Here is a 12,335-nt window from a genome sequence, read left to right on the forward strand (position 1 = left end):
GCCTAAGGGGCGGGCTTAGGATAAACCAGCACACACACCCTTTTATCATAATCATAAATAGAGACAGCTGAGGACTTAGAGACACACAGATTCACCCACTAACTGATTGCTGGCAGAGCACCCTACTAGAGAACCATCCATCTTCCTGGCTCCAGACTCCAGAAACTGGGCAAGCAGAAAGGCTCATTGCATAGCTGAACCATTTTCAGCTAGGCCTTAAGATTCCAGAACCCACCCCAGCAACCTAAGGGGAACAAAAGAAACAGCCGGGCTGTGCTGTAACTGCTTTCCTGCCAAAAGGATTATCATCAGAACCAAAATATCCAATCCAGTTGTGCTGTGCTGTGACCAGAGCCATTGCAGACCTGATCCAGTCCTGTGCCATGCTGTGAACAGACCCAGTCCAGTCCGGTGTGCCCAGCAGAAGCCCTGACCAGAAATCTTGACGTACCAGAATTCGTGACGGTTCCGCTCAAAACATATATATTGAGTATCTATAGAGTAGAACTGTGTCACTAGCATATGTACCTGGCTTAGTCCAATCCCTATCTAGATCTATCCTATCTTGTCTTCAGAACCTGCATTGTTAGAAATCTTTTTGAATTGCCTGAACTCTCTAACTTATCCCTACCATCTTCCTTCTGTACTAGTATTGTCAAAAATATCTTTACGCTGATATATTTCATCTGAAGAAGGCAAGCTCCTTGGCAGGCGGTGACCCTGATCCAGTGGCTGTACTTCTGCGTGGTATTTGCTTCTTCACAGTCATCCCCTAGTATAAACAAATCCAATTTGGCTTTTAAAAACGCATCCGTGTTTTCTCATTCCTGTGCCCATCTCAGAAAAACGACCTCCACTAAAACATCCATAACTTTCCCAAATGTTATGCTAGAAACAATATTTCAACTTCTGCTTGTAGCTAACATCCTCAGCTTTCCGGAGAAATGCATTCCAAATCCATATAATTCTCCCGCAATCGCGATTACCCCGCATGGAAAAGTTTGCCACGAATTTCGCTTTAGGGAAATTCTGTCACATGTAAAACAGCTTTTGATTGCTTCCGACCTAAATTTAAAGACTTCACATTGTTACTTGGTATCAAATCATTGCTAGTGTTTGTCTGCAACTATCTTAAGCAGCTCCCATAAGAATTTAAACAATTTCATAATTTTAAACCATATTTAGTGTTTCACCCAATCCATTCTCAAGATAACTTTAAATCCATTTTGACAGTTTGCCAATCAATTCTGTTTCTCTCTTGTGTTTGCTGGGGGGAAATTGGGATTGACACTTTGTTTAAATTCTGCATTTCTGAATCCTGTTCTCTCTCCTCCTATCTCTTTACATTGCCTGTTGGGGTGTTGAGGTGTGTACACGGGGAAATAGTAACCACACTGCTATTTGATCTGAACACACACACAAGTATTATTTCTGTGCTGAATTGTTTTGCTCACTATTACCCCTTGTGATTAAAGAGATTGCTTAGTGTTACATCACCGCATTGGTGATTATTGTATACCCATTAAACATAGGGTGATTATATTGTGAATACATGAATAAATATTTTAACTTTGCAAACCAGCCTGATTCCTGGTTCAGTGTGACCGGGGGGTTCCAAGAGAGGGGTGTGATATGAGTGGTACATCGTTTAGAATAACATAACTTTTAGATACAAAATAAATAAGGATTTCAGTTGTGCATTACAGGCTAGGCGTTGACTTAGGTGAAGTGCCGGATTGAAATCACTTACGATATTGCAAATAGAGTTCCACCAAAATTTGTAGTGAATATGACTTAGGTTTTTCCGATTGGAAGTGATTGAATTGCATTATGCATTAAACATAAATCAAACAGATAGCAAGCATGTTTGCTAAAGGGATTATTATGCAACATGGAGCTTCCAAGAATAAGAAAATCAAAACATAAATGCAGATGAGGGTTGAAAATACATTTGATGGTATTCCGCACAGAGTTCCAAAAAGGTTTGACATATTGGTATTCTATGAACATGTGCTCAAAAGAACCTTGGGAATGTAAACAACTTCAACAATTGTCATTAGGCGATAAACCACATTTGAAAAGGGAAGCAGGGGTAATGAAGGCTCTATGATGAAAATAAAATAAGGTTTGGATGAGGCTGGCAGATGCAGTAATTTTTTAAATGGGGGGGGGGCTAGCCAAATTGGCGGTTCAACAGTAAACAATCACATCTCCAGTCATTATAAAGGCAATCAACTTCAGACTTAGACGACAATTGTAGTAGAATTTTATAGTATATAGTGCTGTAGTGTTTCAGTTTAGCATGTGAAGAAATATTTGCCCATTAGGAATATTGGGACTATACAACAATAATTCAAAATGTTCTACTATTGCAGAAATAATGGCAAGGAATTGCTTCAAGGAGGAAGCAGACATATGAAAATTGGTAGCAAATTCATCAATTGTAATGGGAATACCTTGCAAAAATGAGTTGATTGCAAAATCTGATGACTTTAGAGAGCCATGGCTTCCAAAATATAGATTTACTTTTACTTGGGGGTTTGAGCCAAATTAAAGGAGAAATTAGTGTGGACTGTGTGGTTATATTAGGAAACAAATATAGCTTAAGGGATAAAACAGACTGGCGAATACTGGAGTATTTAGTTAGTTTATGTTTCCTTTTAATAAAGTAAAGGTTGGCAAGGGATATAGGGGACACCATAGCTCTTTCCAGGCATCACCACCTAGGTACTCAAAATGATTCCTCTTGAGTAAACCACCACTGTGTTTGCTTGATAATGAATGCAATGTGATATTCTCTGAAGTCAGGGAAACCAACACCACCTTGAGAATTGGGATTTTTTAAGTTTAATGAACAAAATACTGTGTTTCTTTTCCCCTCAGGAATCTTTTAATTTAAAGAAGCAAGGTGAGAGGGGAATTGGTATCATATAGAGAGTGTAGAGTATAATGGGGGAGATTATCATGTTAATAGATACCAGTCGGCCCCACCAGAAGAGGTAAAGGGGAGACCATGTGGATACTAGCTCTCTAACTCTAGCCAACATACTATCCAAATTATGTTTACAAATGCTATTGTTGAAAAAAGAAATGTGGAGGCCTAAATATTTGATTCCTTGGGAACAACATTTCATACCTAGGGAGCAGGTGTGACAAGTTGTACAATGCATGTTAAGGGGGAGAATCTCAGACTTATCAGTGTTAAGTTTGTTGCCTGAAGCTTCTGAAAAACTAGAGATTATATTTAATAGATATGGGGCACTTTGGTGTGGATTTCATGAGAATAAAAGTACATCATCGGCATAAGCCACTGCCTTAACATCTAGATGGCCAAATGAAAAACCTGAAATGTTATTATCTTGTCTTATGTTTTCTAGAAATGGTTCTAATGCTTGAATTAAGAGAATAGGAGACAGTGGGCAGCCCCGACAAGTCCCTCTAGGTATGGGGAAAAGGGGGATAGTTGACCATTCACAAAGACTGCAGTTCTGGAATTGGAATATAGGACCTTAATCATAGAAAGAAAAGGGGGACCAAAACCATACCACCTAAGAGCCTCAAACATAAAATCCCATTCAACTCTGTTGAAAGCTTTTTCTGCTTCAATAGCAATTGCCACATGGTGATCATTAGATTTGAATAGTATGTCAATGATGTCTAGAAAAAGTCTGATATTGGAGGAGGATACTTTACCTTTTACATATCAAATTTGATCTTGTATAAGAAGATTGGGAAAAATGAGAGTAGTCTGTTGGTTAAATGTTAGCATAAATCTTAAAGTCTGTATTAATAAGGGAAATTGGACAGTAGTTTTGTGGGAGCTCAGGATCTTTATTAGGTTTAGGGAATACTATTAGCATAGCTTTTAAAAAGCGCTTTGGGCCATATCATTTGAGATGAAATGAGAGTAGAGTTCATTAAGCTTAAGGACTAGAAGGTTGAACAAATGGGCAACAAAGTCTATGGGGAAGCCATCCAGTCCTGGGGCTTTTCCTTTTTTAAGGTTGTTAATAGCTAAATGTATTTCAGGGGGAGTAAATGGTGCGTTAAGTGATAGAAGATTTGCTTGTGGATCGGAGTTACAAGGTATAATATGTAAGAAGTTATTGAAATCTTAGTTTCAGAATATCCTTAAGAATGGAGGTAGAGTTAGTGCGGCCAAATTGGGTTTCTAGGGGTTTAAGCTATCTGGGAACGGATTCAGATTCAGATTTAAGTTTTCTTTGTTCCTTTTGTTAGCAACAAAAGAAATAATATGACCTCTAAGAACTGTTTTATAGCAATCCCAATTATTGGTGATAGAAGTGTCTTCATTCTTATTTTCAGAGAAAAAGTTATTGTGTTGTTCTGTGATGAACCACATAAATGATTAATTGTTTAATAAGCTAGTATTACATTTCCACCTGCTTGAGTTGCAAGATTTTATTGCACATGATTCCTAAATTGACTCCAATAGGAGGGCTCTCTAGAGGTTGGTCCATATATATTGAGGATCATGTATGTTGTAGAATCTACTAATATCTTGAAAATAACCCATCTCCCTACTTGATCAGATTCCATAGATAAAACTTTGCATTTAAGGGCTTTACTAATAAGTGTTATAAATCATTTTTTTTCTCCATTTGCAGCGCTAGAAAAAATCTGACCCACCCAAAGTTGCTTATGGTGTGCTGCTTCTTCGTCTGAGAGATGTGATTCCTGTATAGAGGCTATTGAGGGTTTTAATCTGTTGAGATGTGAAAGTACTTTTTTCCTCTTAATAGGATTATGTAATCCTTTAGCATTCGAAGATACTATGTTAAGAGGCATTGATATAGAAAAAGGTATTTGCAAATATTGATATATACAGTAATTAAATAATACAATTTCATTAACACAGTAAAGCCTGTTAGCATGAAAAATGTGTAAGTACCCAGCAGAAAAAAAAGAAACATGAAGGGAATGAGACATGGATATTGGTAAGAGAGAAATATATCTAAAAAAAAGTCAGAAAAAACTGTGGCTAACAGGAACCAGACACACAAATCCATGTAAAAATAAAAGTAATGCAATGGGGGGAGGGGAGAAGAAGAAACAAAAAAAATAAAAAAGGCTTGCCATTCCCCGCTCCGGAGGAGCAAGTCACTATTCAAATGAAGAACATACAACATTATAGAATTCTTAAGTAATAGGGTTAGAAGTAGCCATATAATTATTTTTGTGAGATTGGATGTATTGTCGAATTTTGGAAGGTTGAGGTCTGCCCATTTATTGTAACTTTCAAGATAGCAAGGTGAGTAATGCCATATCTGACATTTAGTTATCGAAGAGCAGGTCGAAATGCCAGGAGTCCTTTTCTTCTCACCTCTGTTATCTTGGAGACATCTTGTGTGGGGAAGATTTTGTTTCCTTCCCACACTAGCTGCTTAATTTATCTAACTGTTTCCATAATGAGGGTAACATGTATAAAGTCTAGGAGGGCAAGTATATGAGTTCTGGGTAAATGGTTAGTGATTAAAGACGAATTGCTGGGCCCAATTCAATGTGCTTTCTCAATGTTGAGCTGCACAGAAGTTGGTAGGCTAAGAATCTGAGGTAGAAACATATATGATATGACATAATATGATTGGTTATTTATGACATGCTTAATAACCCGAGGTTTCTAAGCGTGGACCTGGGGAATTAACCTTTGTTGCTCTGTGTCTTCTTGCTTCCAAGGTGAGCACATTGCCACTGTGCTATCCTTCTGAGACTATAAAATGTAGTAGGCTTATCTTTCTCAAATCCTTCCGGAAGACTCAGAGGTTTTTTCTACTATTCCTGTTTTCAAGGTTCTCAGCCTGTTGTTGTAAGGAGGCTATTTTAATTTCTAACTAGTGACTTTATTAGAGACATCTGATACAATCCAACTTATATAGTAGAGTCCCTGAAAACTTTAAAATTGAGCTTTTGACCTTAGCTCTATCAAAAAATTATTTCGAATTCAACAGACAATTCTACTTCCAGACAAAAGGGACTGCAAGGGGGGCGACCTTCGCCCCCAGTCTTGCAGTAATTTACATGCCAGACTTTGAGGAAACAAATGTCCTATCCTCCAATAATCCATTCAGAGATCAAATTACAGAATGGAAGCGTTACATAGACGACATTGTATATATTTGGGCTGGTTCCATTGATGAACTAGTTAGATTTCGAGACTGGCTCAATATTAGGAATTCCAACATACAATTCACCATGCAATACAGTAATCAAGAGGTCAATTTTTTAGACCTAAAAATCCAACCTAACAAGGGTACTCTCAAATGCAATTTATTCAGAAAAACTAGCGATAGGAATACTCTCCTATACTTCTTCAGCGACTATCCCAAACACACACGTGAAAACTAAGTTTTATACAACCAGATATGATCAGAATCTGATCATACACCTACATTATCCTTTACCCTTCTATGTAACCACATACATGACTTAACCCTAACGTATGTGGGGAAATGTTGGTACATTCTAGCGGTAGATAAAAATATCTAATTATTCTCTGACTTTTTTCTATATTGTTCTTACCACACACCAGTTTATTTGATTTCTTCAATGTGTCTTTTGTTTAACAATGTTTTCATTTGTATATTCACTGCAACTTATCTTTTTTGCAAACCTATGAATGTATGAAATAATTTCTATGTTAAAAATACATTTTCATAATATTGAAGACATATCTGTATTTCTCGTGCTTTCCCTCTTTTTTGATGACTCAATTTTTTGAGCATTAGTGCTGGTCTTCTCTAAACACTTATGACTAACACCTTTACATAACTTGGCGTCTATATGTGGATTTTCCCTTTCTTTTTGAATACTGTTTAATATCCCCCAAAATCCACAATAGCAAATCGGGGCAACCCTATTTTTCGTGTATATCTTCTTTTGGTGTTGGAGATTCACTCTTCTGTTTTTTTAAGGTTGTAGGAGACGACAGACAAGTTTCTTTCGTTTGACCCTTTTTAGAAGACATAGTATGTGTATGTGAGATTATTAAAATGATATAGTTCAAAGGTATTCCCTAACTGTTTATTTCCTATATCTTTCATTTCTCCTTTCACTTCCCTCCATCCTTTTTCTCTTCACAAAGCTGGTGAAGAAGAGTGAACCACTCAACACACCTTTATAGAGCAATGATTAGGTATCAGCTGAGTGATAAATTAGTTTAGGAATTAAATTGGGAGGAAGGAGAGTACAAACTGTATAAATCGGATATGATGGGCTTAGAAGTAGGGAAAAGATTTAAAAAAAGAAAAACCTTTGTTTTGCTAGAAACTGATATCCCGACGCGTAGCCTGTTACCCGCGTCACAGTAGCCAACCAGCTGACAAGAGACTTCAGCTGGAGACTCTGCTGATGAAGCGGCTTAGAGTTGGCCCCCCGGAGGTTCCAGTCATGAGAGTACGGGCAGCAAAAATCTTAACAAAGAACCCTTGGATTACATGTAGCTTACAAAAGCAAAATGGTGCGCCAGGAATACATAACTGAGGTAAATTAAGGGAGACATTTTGTTGAGAAATCCCAACCGGAGTGCCAAAACTAGGCGACTGCTTCCATCGGCACCAAGCCACGCCCCCTATGCAACGTTTGCCATAGGCTGTGCAACATATCTATACATAATACCGCCCAATGCCTGGATTTGCTGAGGGTGTATTTTTTTTCCCCCATTACCCTTTACTTTATGCATCGTTTTTATGAATTACAATCAATCACTAATGTATCCTCTAATGGATATCTTCTTTCAAAGGCACACTATGTATAACATTTGTTAAATAAGAAATGAAAAATTGTAAGTTTACATTCTTCACACCCCATGGAGGGAACCCACAGAGGGTCCATGGGGCCTTGCTATACGCCTTACAAAATGTACCCTGCCACGGCACAACATGTTGGCGCAAATGCAGAGCACAACTACTAAACCGTATTGCCAGTACCCATGCCTTTGCTTTGCTTATGGGCAATAGGGATTCCCTCTTCTGTGGGTGGAATACCCACACGCAATTTATGGAATTCGACCTTCGAACAGGTAGCAGGAGTGGATTTGTGATTACAGAGGGATCCCTTTAAGATCCTTCTGCAATAACCAGCGGACACCCAATACATCTGCCTTGGGCACCCTTTGGTAATCCAATGTGTTCTCCTTTAGATCAATCAGGCCAATGTTCCATTTGCTCCTTTAAATCATAAATGTTAACAATACTAATAACTGCGCATTTATATAGCGCTACAAACCTCAGGTATCTGAGCGCTGCTTATTATTAGCCACAGTGTGCGGTGCTCATTTATCGACTTCAGAAGGATGAAATGCTGAGTTTAGCCCTGCCAGGATTCGAACCTGCGTTGGCAGGCTCTGCACGGATTTCAAAGGGAGCGCTCTATTCGCTATGCTATCTGACCGGCCTGAGATTCAAGCACTGACTGTTTTTTAATCCTGTAAACACATCTTGCCAATGCCAAGGACCAATGAATGTGTGGCATTTATTTATTCATTTTATTTCTTGTAACGTGCCACATGCCCATGTGCCTCAGGGCGCACAAGTAACGGGACAAGACTTACCGACATCAAGACTGATGGCTGTCAGGGCCAAAGAAGAGGAAGAGAGAAGGAATTAAGAAGAGACGAGCCTGCATGCATGCAAGCAGATGGAATAGTATTGTAGTAAAAAGCAAAAAAAACGGAAATTAACTTAGTAGATATCTTTTTCATTAGACAAAAAAAAATGCAATGGAAGAGAGGCAACACGAGAATAGAACAGTAAGATGAACCGGTGCAAATGTAAATAACAATTAATGCTGTAATTAAATAAACCAGGATCCACATGTAGTGTATAATTTGTCGAGGAAAAAAATAAGTATTTTTAGGATTATGCACTTACAACTGTTAAACACGTTTGGGGTTTAATTGAATGTTCTAAATGATACCATAATTACGGCATTCAATTGCCCAACAAGTTACTGCTGCTCAGCACACCATCTTTAATTTTAGCATTCAGCGAGAAGGCGATACTGGCGCTTTGCCTCTATTGTGCTTACTTTGTTTTTTGCAGAACAATGAGTTTTATCATCTGCAAAAAGCTATCAATGGTTTGCTGTGCTTTCCTCTTTCTTCGTTTCAATCTTGAATGTCAAAAGACAAAACATGAACTATGGAGAAGAATCTCATGTTTATACTGGTTGCACAGGCCAATTACAGTGTATTTAATGTCGTTGGTTAGCTATTTACAGCTGTATTGTGGGAGAAATGGCACCTGATTTGGAAATCATTTCACATGTAATAATGGGAAACCAGAGAAGAGAGAAGGTGGCATGATTCTTCTTCATCAGAACGACCCGCTGATTGAAGATATCATGCCTTCCCCGTCATTACGTTCCCTACTCCAAACTCTCCCCACCCCCTTTTTACACCATACCCACAGATGCCTATATTTTTTTCGATGACATTTCGAATTAATTACTGTCAGCAAAACAATGGGATACCACATTCACACCAATTGCTTTGCTAGGTGCACTCAAGGGTAGGTCATCAGACCAGATGCCACTATGAGCCACCAAAACACATTGGCCCTCTGTGTTGTGGAAAGAATGAGCCTTGATCGTCTATTTTTCCTCTGTGCATTAACCAGAATTGCACATTCTCCACTTTGGATAATGATATAAACTATAATTGAGCCTCATTACAATTTTGACAGTGTGGGAAGAAACTGGTGGTAATTCTGTTACTGCCAATTTTGTTGGTGGTAAAAATAGTACGACCATTTTCCCTGCACTGCCTAACAACCCATTTGACCTTGGAGTGGAGGATTATCCTCAGGCATCATGCCGGAGATAAATCTGTCACTTTAATGCCAAATATCAGTGGAATTATCGGAGCAGAATTGCATCTCATTGAAATTTCGCCAAAACACTGCCCGAGCACCACTTGCAATCTTTTGGTAGACCCATGGGACAGAGTGGCACCAATAGTAAATCAATTTAGCTATAATAAAGGGGATTTACTGGCACATTATCACCAAACTCGTATTGAAGCCTAAAGTCTAAACTACCTTAATGTTATAGAGTGGCACACCTATGTGCGCATGTTGCAACGAAGGTCAATAATTCAATCCATCCCCTTCTTCTTCCTCTTATTTAAATGATGCACCTAGTTAACAAAGAAGGGGCTAAGGGCATATACTTTCGTTCTGAATTAAATAGGAAAGTATAGTAAGCCATAGTCACTCCCTCAATTGTTTTTAATATTGTGGTTATACCGATATTTCACAATATTTTCTAAGCTAAAACTTTACACATGGTAAATAAATAAATAATACATTAGAATAGCCCACTGGTAGGTTTTACCTGAGGACACTCAAATGGAGAAAGGCAGAAAGGAGTAAGACAAATTAAATAGAGCGATATGGGAAGGAAGGCATGTGTTTCTAGACAAATGTGGCTATAATTGGTTTACTTATATTGGTGGGTGTATAGTGCTGTGGATTAAAGGTAGTGCATTTGTGAATATATCCCACTCTCTATTAGTAAACATGGATAGTTTTGAGCTTGCAACCCAAATACATTGAGTGGTTAAAGAAAACTCAGAAGCGGACAAAGGTTTTCACTATCTTAGTTTAGAATCCCAGAGTTACAACTTGCTGGACCTATAAAAATTCTGAAGATTCGTAATCAAAACATTATGCAGAAAATCAAAGTTATTTCATTTTTATTTCCCAATCTCATTCTTATGTAGCTTGTGCAAACACGTCTGCTTACCATTGGTCAATTTTGTGACAAAGAAATTGCTGTTTTCAATAGATTATAGAACACATGATTCACTAAACAAGCAGATCTCACAATATCTTGCCTAAAAGATAGAAAATATGACCATGATAAGATTATTGTCCCGACAACATTAAAACGTAAAATTTGGAATGAACTTTCATTGTATAACGTTTTAACGTGAGATAATGTGTGACAGTGGGTAATGAAGATGATGGGTGGGTAATCATTGATCAGTAGCCATGTAATGTGCACATTTGTTTTATATTCGCTGTAACACTCAGACACACATCTCATATTGACAGACAAATTCAACGTTAAGTACCGGCTGGTATTCCCTGCATTACATAATGATGGTAGAGCTGTTTTACGTGGACCTATAAATTGATTAGAGGTGATTATGAGCCAGATTCACAGAGCGTTTTCCTATGGGATTGCGCTATTATAACACGCTTCTTTGACCCTTAGGCTTCAAAGATATGGAGATGGGTATATCTCAAGGAGGCAATTAGTTCCCATGAGATTCTTAAAAGAAATATGTGAGCCAGTCTAGTCACTGTTAGTTAAAGCCTTTAGTGAGCTGAGGAGAAATAAACTCTATTTTCTATTAGAAGAAATTAGCACAGCTTTAATTGCAGCCATTCCAAAACCATTGAAAGCTCCCAGGAAATATGCCAATTGCAGACTACAAATGTAATGAAATGTTGGTATCACACTCTTTGCAAAGATTCTGGCCAGCACACTTCAGAATCAACTTTTACAATTAATTTAGACTTACCAATTAGGATTTGTGCACGGTCACATGGCTTGGGACATTGGCACACGGTTACTACATGCTTTATGCCACAAAAAGGACACTGTGTTACCCACACTAGCTCTGCCATCGGAGGCAGAAAATGGATTTTACAGAGTGTATTTGGAGTACATGTTCAGAACCTTCTCCAAATGTGGATTTGGGAAATATTGTATACCCACCCTAGGAAGACTCATTTGCAATAGTCATATATCAAAAGCCTTTGTAGTACAAAGGTACAAGAAATAAATGCCCACAGTCCCTTTATTGCTATCCCTCATATAGTTTATTATCCCTATAGATGGCCATTCAGAATAATAAGGCTATGCTAGTAGTATTAACATGTTTAGGTACCACTAAATTACTACTTCATGCAAATGGCATTTTATCTGCACTTATGGATCCCAAAGCAGCTCACATAACACTCATGGATACTGTGTGAGATTACGGGACCAAATGCTGTTCTCGTAAATTAAACTGAGAACAGAAATACTTTCTAAAAAAGCGACAGAACAGCCATAAACAAAATGATTGTGTCCTGCTGGATTGTGCATCTTACTCGCTGCCATGATGAAAAGGATAGCTCTGTAAAATGCAAAATGTGAATATTAGCACAAGCCCAAGAACATTTTTCAACAAAGTTAAAGTGAAACTTAGCTGCAGATATTCCAAAATTCTTTTAATTGAATTTAGTGACGTGCTTATCAGTGCTGAAGACATGCTGAGAACTGTGATCAGTGACAGTGCAAAATCGCTTGATTTCATAGTTCAAAGG

This window comes from Ambystoma mexicanum, chromosome 7q, assembly GCF_040938575.1.
Source record: "Ambystoma mexicanum isolate Mex_15411 chromosome 7q, UKY_AmexF1_1, whole genome shotgun sequence".
Taxonomy (NCBI): Eukaryota; Metazoa; Chordata; class Amphibia; order Caudata; family Ambystomatidae; genus Ambystoma; species Ambystoma mexicanum.